Source organism: Callithrix jacchus, chromosome 1, assembly GCF_049354715.1.
Source record: "Callithrix jacchus isolate 240 chromosome 1, calJac240_pri, whole genome shotgun sequence".
Lineage (NCBI taxonomy): Eukaryota > Metazoa > Chordata > Mammalia > Primates > Cebidae > Callithrix > Callithrix jacchus.
In genome coordinates this window covers 73,346,731-73,360,814 of record NC_133502.1, presented here as the reverse complement: position 1 = coordinate 73,360,814, position 14,084 = coordinate 73,346,731, and the positions used below count along the sequence as shown (strand labels likewise).

At 46.0% G+C, this 14,084-nt stretch overlaps 1 long non-coding RNA gene across 1 annotated transcript in view; it reads right to left on the bottom strand.

Moving 5' to 3' along the window:
* The window catches only part of LOC128931708 (uncharacterized), a 29,575-nt gene that overhangs the window by 6,791 nt on the left and 8,700 nt on the right, over positions 1-14,084 (bottom strand). Inside the window, exon 3 of the long non-coding RNA XR_008480519.2 lies at positions 7,088-7,255. This is a non-coding gene — a long non-coding RNA (uncharacterized LOC128931708). The remainder of the gene's footprint in view (positions 1-7,087; positions 7,256-14,084) is intronic.

The following is a 14,084-nucleotide window of genomic DNA, read 5'->3' as shown; positions in this document are numbered from 1 at the left end:
CACCCAAAAGTCACTGCCACGAAACAGCACCGAGGTCACCGGAGAAGTCGCCAAGTCTAAAACACTCTTTTCTACTCCCACCTGTAAACATTTCCATGATTCCTGCCACTCCCCTCCTTTCTCTCTGACCCCTTCAACCCCAGGACTCAACTAAGACTACCGAGTGCCCTACCTGCACAAGACACTGAATTCAGTCCGTTGCAGGAGGCAGACAAGGGTTAGAAACACCCGCTTATCTCCCGTGTGCCACACCCTGCCCCCCACAGGCTGAGGCATCACTTTGGGCTCAGTCGCAGCCACTTTTTATTTGAAAATGTTGTTGTTTTCAGATCATTGTTCTTTTTAACCCCAGTAGTCATAATCATGGAACATCTTTCAGCCAAAATACTGGACACCTCAGCAACACATCCAGAATTTCTGTAAGGTTCTTGTTTTTGGCGTTGTTGTTGTTGTTGTTGTGAAATGGGGTCTCATTCTGTCACCCAGGCTGGAGTGCAATGGCACGATCTTGGTTCACTGCAACCTCCACCTCCTGGGTTCAAGGGATTCTCCTGCCTCAACCTCCCAAGTAGCTGGGATTACAGACATCCGCCACCATGCCAGGCTAATTTTGTATTTTAGTAGAGAGGAGGCTTCACCATGTTGGCCAGGCTGGTCTCGAACTCCTGACCTCAAGTGATCCACCTGCCTCGGCCTCCCACAGTGCTGGGATTACAGGCATGGGCCACCGCGCCCGGCCTATAAGTTTCTTTTTATAATTTCTATTTTTTAATTGATATCCTCCATTCAATGAAACATTATTTTATACTTTGCTTTGGTTCTTTAAACATATATATATACATATATATATTTTTTTTTGAGATGCGGTCTTGCTCTATCACCAGGCCAGAGTGCTGTGGTGCGACCATAGCTCACTGCAGCCTCAAACTCTTGGACACAAGCAATTACAAAACTCAAGGCCTGTCTCAGCCTCCTGAGTAGCCGGGACTACAGGCACACACCACACCTGGCTCGTTTTTAAGTATTTTATAGAGATGGAATCTTGCTATGTTGCCTAGGCAGATCTTGAACTCCTGGGCTCAAACAATCCTCCTGCCTCAGCTTCCCAAAGTGCTGGGATTACAGTAAACATGTTTGAGCTGACCTAAAAAGTTTGTCTAGTAAGTTTGGCCAATACCTGGGCTTCCTCAGGAACAGTTTCTACTGTCTGCTTTTCTTCTTTTTTCCTGTGTCTGACAACGGTCATCCTTTCTTCTTTGCATATTTCTTAACTTTTTTGCCGAAAACTGGCATTTTAAACAATAAAATGTGGCAACTTTGGAAATCAGATTCTCCGGCTCCCCAGGGTTTGTGGTGGTTGTTATTTGTTCAGAGATCTTTCCGAGTTAAGTATGTGAAGCCTGCACTCTTAGTCATGTGCGGCCACTGAAGTTTCTGCTCAGTTAGCACAATGATCAGTGAACAATTGAACAGAGATTTATTTCCTTAAATGCCTGTATGATGGTTTTCTGTAACAGCTTGACCAGGCTAGTTGGTAAAACTAGCCCAAAAAGCTGGTAAAACACTGTTTCTGGGTGTGTCTCTGAGGACATTTCCAGGAAAAATTTGCATTTGAATTAGTAGACTGAGTAAAGAAGTTCAGTCCTGCTGTGGTTTAAATGTGTCCCCCAAAAGTATATGTAGGACGTTTAAGCCCAGGGCAACAGTGTTGAGAGGTGGGACCTTTACAGGGTGATTAGGCCATGAGGACTCTGTTCTCAGGGATGGATTAATGTGGTTACCATGGGAGGAAGTCCTGATAAAAGGATGAGTGTAGCCCCCTCCCCTCTCTTTCTTGGCTGCTCTTGCCATTCTGAGCTCTGGCATGGGATGACACAACAGGAAGAGCCTCACCAGAGGTGGGCCCCTTGGCCCTGAACTTCCCAGTCTCCAGAACTGTAGAAAACAAATGTCTGTTCTTTATAAATTGCTTAGTTGCAGGTAGTCTGTTGTATAGCAGCACAAAACAGACTAAGACAAGCCCTCATCAGTGTGTGTGGGCACCATCTAATCCACTGACGGTGAATTTTGTCCAGATAGAATAAAAAAGTGAGGAAGGGTAAATTTGCTCCCTCTGCATGAGCTAAGACATCCATCTTTTCCTGCCTTTGAACATCAGCACTCCCGGTTCTTTTTTTTTTTTTGGGACAGGGTCTTGCTCTGTTGCCAGGCACCAGGCTGTGATCTCGGCTCACTGCAACCTCTGCTTCCCAGGTTCAAGCAATTCTCCTGCCTCAGCCTCCTGGGTAGCTGGAACCACAGGTGCACACCACCATGCCCAGCTAATTTTTTTTGTATTTTTACTAGAGACGGGGTTTCACCATGTTGGCCAGGATGGTCTTGATCTCTTGACCTCGTGATCCACCCGCCTCGGCCTCCCAAAGAGCTGGGATTACAGGCTTGAGCCACCGCACCCGGTCCCCGGTTCTTAAAACTATGGGCTTGGAGGACTAACAGCACCAGCTCCCTGGGTTCTCAGGCCTTTGGGTTTGGACTGAATGATGCTGTGCAAGCACACCACTGACTGGCTCTCCAGCTCGCAGACAATAGATTATGGAACTTTTTAGCCTCCATAATCGGGTGAACCAATCCATCATAATAATTATCTACATCTATCTATCTATCTATCTATCTATCTATCTATCTATCTATCTATTCATCTATCCATCCATCCTATTGGTTCTGTTTCTCTGGAAAATCCTAACTAATGCAGCCCAAATCCAGTATGTCCCCTGGTCTTTGCCACAGGGCTCTGTGTATGTGTGTCTGGCATGCCTTCAACACTCTGCCAGCCAGTTAATTGCCAACTCTGCTTTGACTTTCACTTCCTGCTGGCACAGGGCCTCAAGGTCAGCCAGAGGTGACAGCTCAGGGCCTTCTTAGGTCTTTCCTGAGCCTGCACACACCTGTGAGCATGTGCACAGCCTTATGCATGCTTTGCAAATTACCCCAAGCTAGTAGCTTAAGACAACACCATTGTATCATATGACGTTTCACAACTGTAGGGTCAGGAACGTGGGGAGGACTCAGGTGTGTGAATTGCTGTATGGGGTCTCTCATGTGGTGACAGGCAGATATCAGCAGGGCTGGAGTCATCGGAAGGTTGACTGAGCCAGCCATCCAGGTGACTCACCAACCTGGCTGGACACTGATGCTGGCTGCCAGCTGGTAGCCCGGGGGTGTTGAATGGAATCTCTCCGTGTAGCCTCTTGTTGTAGCCTGGGCTTCCCACAGCATGGTGGCCTGAGAAGGCTCAGGTTTCTTATTTGGTTGTTCAGATCCTCAAGAATCCAAAACCAAAAGGGTTTTAGCAAGCCCAGCAGGAGGGAGCTGCCAGCATTTTACCACCTGGCCTTAGTCACAGGCACCATTTGGTTGTACTCTTGGTTGGCTGGGTACTCTTGGTTAAAGTAGTCTGAAAACCTCCTTTTGCTTCTCATGCCACCCTGGGGGCTTCCTGGGACATGCCCTGGCTGCGTGAGGACTGGAACATTTGCTAGTGAGAAGTAAAGATTTCAGTCTAGGAGGGCAGGGGCTTCTAGATTTTGCTTCTTGACCAGCTGCAGACCACACAGTTGAGCCCTCCCAGGTCTGGTGAAGGGAACAAAACTCACTACCTGCCCAAGTTCCTGTTCTGACCTAGTTTCTCTGAATCCCTGAGGCTATAGTTTCCAAGAAGGCCAATTCCTTCTAAAACCAGACTCAAGGCTGGATTTAACACCAAGGGCTTTCAGTTATTTCTGTGCATCTGACAATGTGGGGACTCCTTCCTTCCCGCTCCCCAGAAAGGATTTGGGTTAAGATTTACCAAGACTCAAAAAGCACAAAAAGGAAGTGATTTCTCTGTGAGAGGTCTCACTCAGGTGCTGGGCTGTGCCGTCTCTCAGTTCCAGGCCTGCCCTCATGTATGGACAATCAGGGGTGAGAGAGTGGCTGTGTGCCTTGTGCTAGGGACAGATTTGCTAAGGCCTCACCTGTCACCCTCCTGGCAGGGGTCACCAGGCTTTCTTGAAGTCTTCTCAAGCTGAGAGTCACACTCATTTTCCAAAGGTCTAGCAGCAGATATGCAAAGATTAACTATGTGCTTGTCAGAAACAGGTAGCATTTTCTGCTGTCTATGGCAAAAATGCAGTATTCCAAGGGCTAGTAGCCAGGAGGCAGAGGATCCAGGATACATCCATCTTTCCTTCCTCCAAGCCTGTGGGAGGTGGCATGGAGCCAGTCCTTGACCTCCCCAACCCTCCCTGCCCCTCTTCAGGCTTCCTTCCCAGGCACCTGACCACAGGCATGGAGGCTAAAGGCCCTTAATGGACAGCAGGAAAGCTTCAGCACCTTGAGCACAGTCTGTTAACATGGTGATTTATTTGTCTGCAGCCGCCCCTGGGGTATCAAGTGCACTGGGACCACCTGTGAGGTGCGTAGGCTGCTGTTCCTGCCCAGGACAAAGAGACAACCTTCAGGCCCCCAACCTTCTGTTCATGGAGACGGTCTACTTTGCTTATTTTAGATGTTAGAACACACATACGCTTTTGTTTGTAGAAAAAAAAAAAGACTGGCTGAAAAAGGCTTAAAGACGTACATGTGGCCCCCAAGAATATGAAAAGATGCTCAATATCACTAATCATTAAGAAAATGCAAATCAAAAACCACAATGAGATACCATCTCACACCAGTCAGAATGGTTATTATTAAAAAGTCAGAAATAACAGATACTAGCGAGGTTGTGGAGAAAAGGAAAGGCTTACACACTGCTATTAGGATTGTAAATTAGTCTGGCCACTGTGGAAAGCAGTCTGGAGCGTTCTCAAAGAATCTGCAATAGAATTATCACTTGACCCAGCAAATCCATTACTGAGTATATATTCAAAGGACCATAAATCGTTCTACCATGAAGACACATGCGCGTCTATGTTCATTGCAGCACTATTCACAATAACAAAGGCATGGAATCAACCTGAATGCTCATCAGTGGTGGATTCAATAAAGCAAATGTGGTATATATACATCATACTACACAGCTGTAAACAAAATGAGATCATAGCAACCTGGATAGAACTGGAGGCCATCATCCCAAGCAAATTAACACAGAAACAGAAAATCAAATACCACATGTTCTTGCTTATAAGCGGGGGCAGGCGCATCAGCTCACAGCTGTCATCCGAGTATCTTGATAGGCCAAGGTAGGCAGATCGCTTGAGCTCACAAGTTCAAGACCAGCCTGGACAACATGAAAAAATGCTGTCTTCACGAAAAATTAAAAAATGAGCCAGGCTTGACAGCCTGCTCCTGTAGTTCTAGATACTCGGGAGGCTGCAGTGGGAGGATGGCTTGAACCCGCAAGGTGGAGGTTGCAGAGTCAAGATTATGCCACTGCACTTCATCCTGGGCAACAGAGCCAGACCCTGCCTCGATAAATGAATAAATAAGTGGAAACTAACCATTGAGTACACATAGACACAAAGAAGGGAACAATAGGCCTGGTGCAGTGGCTCAAGCCTGTAATCCCAGCACTTTGGGAGGCCGAGGTGGGTGGATCACGAGGTCAAGAGATCGAGACCATCCTGGTCAACATGGTGAAACCCCGTCTCTACTAAAAATGCAAAAAAAAAATTAGCTGGGCATGGTGGCGCGTGCCTGTAGTCCCAGCTACTCAGGAGGCTGAGGCAGAAGATTTGCCTGAACCCAGGAGGCGGCGGTTGTGGTGAACCGAGATTGTGCCATTGCAGTCCAGCCTGGGTAACAAGAGCGAAACTCCGTCTCAGAAAAAAAAAAAAAAACAAAAAGAAGGAAACAATAGACACTGGGGCCTATTTGAAGGTGGAGGGTAGAAGGAGGGTGAGGACTGAAAAGCTACCTACCTGCTACCATGCTTATTATCTGGGTGACAAGATAATCTGTACACCAAACCCTCATGACACGTAATTTACCCATGTAACAAACCCATGCATGTACCCCCTGAACCTAAAATAAAAATTGGAAAGAAACAAGTCAATTTAAACTAAAACTTTAAAAAATAACAAATTAAAATTTAAAAAAAATAGAAAGGAAAATATATCTCAGATAACACGTATGCATCTAGTGGACCTCCAAGGACACTATTCCTTAACCAAGACTTGGCCTCACTGACTGGGCTTTCTTCCAGTGCTCAGGGTTCCTGTGGGGAAGACAGTTCTAGGTGAGGGACCATGCCCACCCACGCCGTCAGCTCTGGGCTTACTCCCTGGCCCTTCTCAAGGTGACTTCTCCCACTACCACAGCCTCATTCTCCTCTCTTCATCCCATTCTTTCATCCCTGAAAGTGTCAAAGCCTCTTAGGGCATTTGGTCCAGAGAAGCCGAGAGCAGCCCAAGGGTTGGGATGAGGGTGGAGATGAAGACCCAGAGTTGAGTGGGAGCCCCAGGCCAGGCCACCCAGAGCCCCTGCTCTCCTGCTCCTTCCTCATTAGCTGGTGAGACACAAGCCAGAAACCAAGAGACTAGGTGCTCACCTCCCTCTGTCCAGCCATCCCCCACCCCTGGTATCCTAGAACACCCATCAGCCCTACTGTGTTCCCAAACCTCCTTTTTCTCTCATTTGGCCAACACCTACATCCAAAGACAGCCATAGTAGGATTCAAGCTCAGATACTCTTTGAGGTACCAGCACTACTGAAGACCAGAGCCCTAAAGAAATTACAAGTTTTCACTGTGGAGTGGCAGGCACCGTGGCAGGGATGAGGCCTTCCTTGCGCCCCCAAAATTTGCAACTCCAAAGCCAGTTCTGTCATTGAGACCAAATGCTATTCCACGGGCCCACTGGCAGTGAGCCAACTGGGCAGAAGTTTCCCCGGAAGCCTCCCGCCAAGGTTTCTCAGCCCCAGTCAGCACTGAGGATGAAGAGGAAATGTTTTTCCAGATCAAGGATTTTTTATTATGATATTAGAAAGAGTAAGTCACCACCCTGGTGCAGTGGCTCACACCTATAATCCCAGTCCTTTGGGAAGCCAAGGTGGAAGGATCGTTTGAACCCAGAAGTTCAAGATCAGCCTGGTCAACATAGCAAGAACTCACCACTATGAAAAATTAAAAAATTAGCCGGGCATAGTGCCATGTGCCTGTAGTCCCAGCGACCCTGGAGGCTGAGGTGGGAGGATCACTTGAGCCCAGAAGTTGGAGGCTGTAATGAGCCACGATCACGCCATTCCACTCCAGTCTGGGTGACAGAGGGAGATCCTGTCTCTAAAAACAAAAACAAAAAGAAAGAGTAGTTCACAAGCAGCACAAGCAGTGGGCTATTTACAGGGCAGCCACGGCCCTTCATTACGGTCTGTCATTCATTCAGCCTTTTAGGAACAGCAGATGCCTTTGGATATCCAAGGGGGAGGGGCAGAGAGAACCAAGAGACATGATTCTAACGTGGGCTAGCTGCCGTTTCACACAATTTAATGAAAGCAAGACTCGATAATTGCACAAGAAAAATAAAAGCGTAAAACATATGAGTAAGTTCACAAAAAAAGCATGCTTTTTACAAACCACCAATGAATCAATTTTCTGCTCTGAAAGGCAAAGCAATAAATTACTTCAAGTTGGCACTGACAAAGGGGACCAGCACCACATGTGGTAGCATCACGGGGATCCTCTCTGCCTTAGGACTGAAGTCAGGTTGTGGGGGCGAGCGGCAGGAAAACTGACCTCAATATGGGGGTGTCCTGGAGTGGGGCCAGCAGGCAGTCCCACAGCGGAGGCCCACCCTTTGTCTCTCCTGGAAAACATATTTTAACTGATAGCTGCTCTCTTTCTGTCTCCACGGGGTTTTTTCCAGCACAATCTTTTGCTGCATTCTGTATCTGCTGCAGTAAACAGAGACACCCCACTGCATCCCTAATTTTAAAAATACCAGTAGGCTTTGTCAAGGTCCCCTTTCTCTTGGGCTCCACTTCTCTCTCCGACCTTGAGCTGCCAATGGCCCCTCAGCCCTAATGCCATTAGCACATGGCTACAGTGCTTTGCAAACCACTTTACTTAATGAAGAAGGAACCACAGCTTTTTGCTTAGCAGGAGCAGCTTAGCATGGAACGAGTCTACTCTGTCCACCTGAAATGCATTCAAGAACAGGACTTTTTCCTTCCAATTCACTTAGAGCCTTTGAAATGAAATATAGGGACTTCAATTTCCCTCTGAGCTGAGAGTATTTGTAGTTGAAGAGGAACAGGTTGAGTCTGGGGAGCTTCTGTACTAAATATTGTTACATTATGGGGCAAGAATATTGTGAGGGTTTCCTGCTGTGCCTCACCATTGCTTTTGTGTTACCCACTGCTGGCACCGGAGAAAATAGCAATTTTTCTGAACTTGACATTATCTAAGAAGATTTCAAATATAGTATTCCACCCCAAAACCCTGCCCATATTAAGTCTGGCTGAAGCACATTGGTTTCTCTTTTGGCTGATACAATTTCCCGCAGGTTCACCGAGTGTGATGGTTTGAACAGATTGTGGCAACAGATGGAAAAAATAACCATCTGATTTTGACATAACCCTGAGAAATAGATTTGATGAGCAATAATTAGAAGAAGCCATACACAGTCAGAGACGACAATGTCAAAACAGTGAGATTTGCTATAGGTCAGAAGAGGTTTAAACACAGAATAGGAAGGAAAAAAGAAACGCCTATAAAAGGGCGTGAAAAAAGGATTCTGAAATAGAGAAAACACCTATTTCCAAGGCTGTGCTGTCTTTCTGGAAGATTGTTTGCTAAGCCGGACGAGGTGGCTCACACCTATAATCCGAACACTTTGGGAGGCCAAGGAGGGCAGATCACGAGGTCAGGAGTTCAAGACCAGCCTGGCCAATATAGTGATAATGCTGTCTCTACTAAAAAATACAAAAAAAATTAGCCAGGCGTGGCAGCATGTGCCTGTAATTCCAGCTACTCAGGAGGCTGAGGCAGGAAAATCACTTGAACCCAGGAGGTAGAGGTTGCAGTGAGCCAAGATTGTGCCATTGCACTCCAGCCTACGCAATAAGAGTGAAACTACGCCTCAGGGGAAAAAAAAAAAAGATTGTGTGCTAATTTGAAACCCTTTGGTTCCCAAGAAATCCTTGAGCTGGGCATATTAACCATTTCGTAACATTAAAGTCTTTAAAATGAGGCAGGGAAATGCCTCAAGGTACATACATGTGTAGTAATGATGACACAGCAACACAAGAGACAGAAACGCCCACCCCTGTGCTGTAGCCTGTCATGGTGAACATGGAGGCTGAGCTGGCGGGGGCTGCAGGAGGCTGCTCAGTGTGTAGCCAGGATCACCATGGGGGAAGCCTCACTGCCAGAAGCAAGAAATGAACACATCAACCCACCCAGGAGAAGGAACTCAAAGGAAGCAGAGGAAATGGAAGAGACTTCAACATTTCCCCCCAAATTAAAATTAAGATCCTCAGTGAGAACAGGTAACATTGTTCCCATGAAATAAAAACAGCATACTACCAAAAAGTAACCTTTTTAAAATAAAAAGGAGCTCTTGGAAACTGAGATTTATATTGCAGAAATAAAAAAGGTTATGGAATTAGCAGAGAAAGTGGTCAGCTTCTAAAAGTAGAAGATGACCAAAAAGGCCAGGTGCTGTGGCTCACTCCCAACACTTTGGCAAGCTAAGGCAAGAGGATCGGTTGAGTCCAGGAGTTCAATACCAGCCTGGGCAACATAGCAAGACCCCATCTCTACAAAAACTTAAAAACTAACTGGGTAAGATGGCACCCATCTCTAGTCCCAGCTACTTGGGAGGCTGAGGTGGGAGGATTGCTTGAGCCTGAGAGCTCGAGGCTGCTGTGAGTTGTGATTGCACCACTACTCCAGCCTGGGCAACAGAGTGAGACCCCGTCCAAAACAAAACAAAACAAAAGATGGATAGCAGCTAAGAAAAAAAGTTAAGAAAATTAAAACATCAATTCACAAAGACCAACATCTGAATATCAGGAGGTATAGAAAGAAAAACAATCAGAAAAAAGAAAATTATTAAAGTAGTCTATAAAGTTTCCTTAGAGAAAGGAAATAATGATTAAAAACACCCACACCAAGGTATATCGTGAAACTTTAGTACATCAGAGATGAAGAGAAGATTTCAAAAGTTCCAGAGAAAAACAGGTCTGAGAATCAGAATGGCCATGGCCTCTCAACAGTGGCACTGTCAGAGAGGGAAGCCATGCCTTCCGCACAGCCAACCTGGAGTCCTACTTGGACCGTGGACCTTGTTGGAGGCCAGTGAGAGATGTGCCCCATCAAAATGATGGTGTCATCTAGGAAGGGCAAGATGTAGATGTAGAGAACAGGGCCTCTAAGCAGAAGAGGAAGTGGGGATGCAAATAGGAGGATAACAGGCCTCAGGGTCCCGCCCTGCTGTCTGAATAGAGCAGGAAGGCAGTCAGCTCCAAGAAGCACATCTTCAAGAAGAAATGGGCTACAAGCCATGAACAGCATCAAACTAACAGGACAGAAAACCTCAGTGTTACAGTGGAGGTGAGGGCTAAGGAAAATGCACTAGAAGTCTCACGAAAACAGCAAAGCTGTGGCCCAACAGCAAAGCAAACTAAGAGGTGGCATGATTTGGGGGAACTGATAAATGATAAGAGCAGAGTCCGCTTGTCTTTGGCACAGGGAGCGTTCTCCTTAAAGGGCAGCAAGTCAGTGACTCAGAATGCCAGGTTCTTCCCTAGGACCTGGTTCAGTCACATCTTTCATTCTGCAGGGAATGCTAGTGGTGAAATTATAAGCATGTAAATATTCTTTGGGGTTGCTCTGTATTTAAAATCAATCTATATGGAGTACAATATAGAAAACTCAAATTGTAAAGAAAGAATCCCACGGCAGGTGGATAAAGGAAAAAGGAAGGTAGAATACTAGTGGGACGAATGGCAGGATGCACAAAGCACGTGTTTCTCCTCTCACTAAGGGAGTGTGAGGGTGACTCCACGTGTCTACTTGAGTGGGCCTTGGGGTGCCCAGATTGAACATTCTCTCGGGTGTGTCTGTGAGGGAGTTTCTGGAGCAGACTGGGATCATTAATTGGTGGACTCAGTAATGCAATTCCCCTCCCCAACGTGCGTGGGCCTCCTCCAACCCATCAAGGGCCAGAATAGACCAAACAGAGGAAGAAGGGAGGATGTGCCCTGCCTGCCTACTTGTGTTGGGGCATTGGCCTTCTCTTGCCCTCGGACTGGGATTTACCCCATTGCGTCCCCTGGTTCTCAGGTGTTAAGATTAGAATGAATTACAGCACTTGCTTTTCTGGGTCTCCAGCTTGCAGAAAGCAGACTATGGTACCTCTCTGCCTCTATAATTACTGAAGCCAATCCCTTACCATGAATCTCTCTATATGAAGGTACTTAGGTAGATAGATTGATATAGAGACACATCACCTGTTTGTTCTGTTCTCTGGAGATCACTAATACAGTGGGGAGTCAAATGGAACTGCCTAAAACTGCCTACAGTGAGTGGGAAAAACCAACCCTCAAGCTTAGTGTTTGACAATATATAGGAGACCAACAGGAAACCTAGTAATAGTACAGTTGACCCTTGAACAGGGTTTGAACTGTGTGGCCCCATCTACACATGGAGTTTTTCAACCAAACACAAATGGAAAATATGGTATTCACTGAATGCAAAACCATAATAATAGAGAGGGGTCGACTTTTTCTACATGTGAGTTCTGTGGGCTGAGTTCTGGACTTGAGTGTGCGTGGATTTTTAGCATACCCAGGAGTCCAGGAACCAATCCCCCATGTATAGCAAAGGATAAGTATATTAGTATTTTCAAGTATTTAGAAGGTATAAACAAAAAATAAAATTTGACGGACCCCTCCCCCTGCAACCATCTGAATGAACTTCCTCCTCTGCCAGGGCACCCCAAAATTTAACCTGAAAGACTGGTTCAGGCCATGACAGGAAGCAGGGGTTGGATGTGCCTCATTATACCCCTCCAGCATCAACATCAACACAGACCTTAAGTCTGATAAGAAACATTTACAGTCTATTTTTTCTGAAGCCTGCTACCTGGAGGTCTCATCTGTGTAATAAGAACCCTGGTCTCTACAACCCCTTATCTTAACCCACACATTCCTTTCTACTGAAATAACTTTTTCATCCAATTGCTAATCAGAATATGTTTAAATCTACCCATGACCTGGAAGCCCCAACTCCCACCTCAAGTTGTCCCACCCTTCCAGATGGAACCAATGTACATCTTACATGTATTGATTGACGTATTATGTCTTCCTAAAATGTATGAAAGCAAGCTATGGCTTAACCACCTTGAACACATGTTGTCAGGACCTCCTAAGGCTGTGTCACGTGAGCATATCCTTAACCTAGGCAAAATAAACTTTCTAAATTGACTGAGACCTGTCTCAGATATTTTGGGTTCACAAAGGGACGAGGAGATGCGGGGCCAAGTGAATGCCAAATCCTCATCTCTCAGCCCAATAAGTTGTTAGCTACTATCTACTCCTGATAAATCAGGAAACAGTATCTTATTTTAGAGTTACAGAGGTAATTACCAGAATCAAAAAATGCTTTCTCCTAAGACTGGGATAGGAGACAGGGTGGGAAATAAATGTTTAATGTACTTCTAGACTGTTGGATTTGTCTTTGTGCATGTGTTACTTTGATAATAGCTTTGAATTGTCCTTAAATGAAGGAAGTAGAGCTGTATAGATGCATACGAAAAGGTGTTCCAAAATTTAAGTCATGCACACTTTTAAAATAAATAAGAGAGAGAGAGAGAGAGAGAGAGAGAGAGAGAGAGAGAGAGAGAGAGAGAGAGAGAGAGAGAGAGAGAGAGACTGAGTGATTGCTGCCAGGCCTTTTAAGAGAGTACATGCATATTTGTGTTTGAGGGGCACAAGGGCGGGAATAAAGTGTATCAAACACCAGGACCACATGTTCCCGAAGTGGGGGAAGAAGATTGTCATATTTTCTTTTGTTTACTTCTGTTTTATGGGGTTACTTTTGATATGTGACATAAACTGATAAATGACTACCTTGTAGAGTGCTTTCTGTTAAAACTAAGGTTTTCACTAACATCTACTATTTTTCTAATATCTTACTTTTACTCTTAAATTTTGCCTCAATCATAGAAAATAATCTTTGCAAACATATTCTCTTCCCAAAGGATTCAGGTTCTGTTGAATAAAGTAACAGTTGAGTGCTTCCCAGGCAGGCATGACGTGCTGGCCTTGAAGAGGGCTGTCTGGCTCTGGAGGCGTGGGCAGGAAAGCAGCAGGTCTGAGTGTCTGATAATGCTTGGACAATGGCCTGATTTGAACGTACTTTTAATTTCTGCTGGCAAGTCCAGAGTTCTTACAGCAGAGTCTTTCCATTTGGCTGCTCCCTACAATGGTGTTTCCAAACTGAATGCTAACCAGGTGGGGCTATTGTTGTTTGCAGGCAGGCGGTGCCTTCATTCAAAGCCTACAATTTCCTTCTCTGTGCCAGGGAAAAACACAGCATGAGAGCACTCTGTGTCCAGTCAGTGCCTCCAATCCAATATGATGAAGGGTCCCAAGTGAAGGAGAAGGCAGATTCAGAGACTCGTAGGAACAGCAAGTAGGCAAAGCTCGGTGCCATGAGGAGATGGCTGTCAGTCACCTGACAGTCACAGGCAGAGAAAGGAGAAAACCATGGGTTCATAGGAATAGCAATGAGGGTCTTAATGTTTCTCTTTGAAAAATCCAGTTCTTTGTACTCTCCAAATTCCCGAAGAATCAAATGTAATGAGAACCATTGAGTTCTTCCATGCCCAGGTTCACAGCACCTTTCCTGACAACAAATAACTGGGTGGGGGAGCAGGTGTGAGTTGCCCTTGCCCCTGCCCTTCCAAGGGGCCGGGCTGCAGTTCCTCAGGTGGGAGCCACCCCTACGCCTGCTCAGCCTCACTGCCTAGTCTGCGCACAGCATCGATGGTGGCCTCTTAACTGCCTGCTGGAAGTTGTAACACACATTAAAATGTGTGTGGAGACTCTATTGGAAAGTCCAAACACGAGGTCAAAATCGTGCCCAGAAAGGAGAAGCCAGTGAA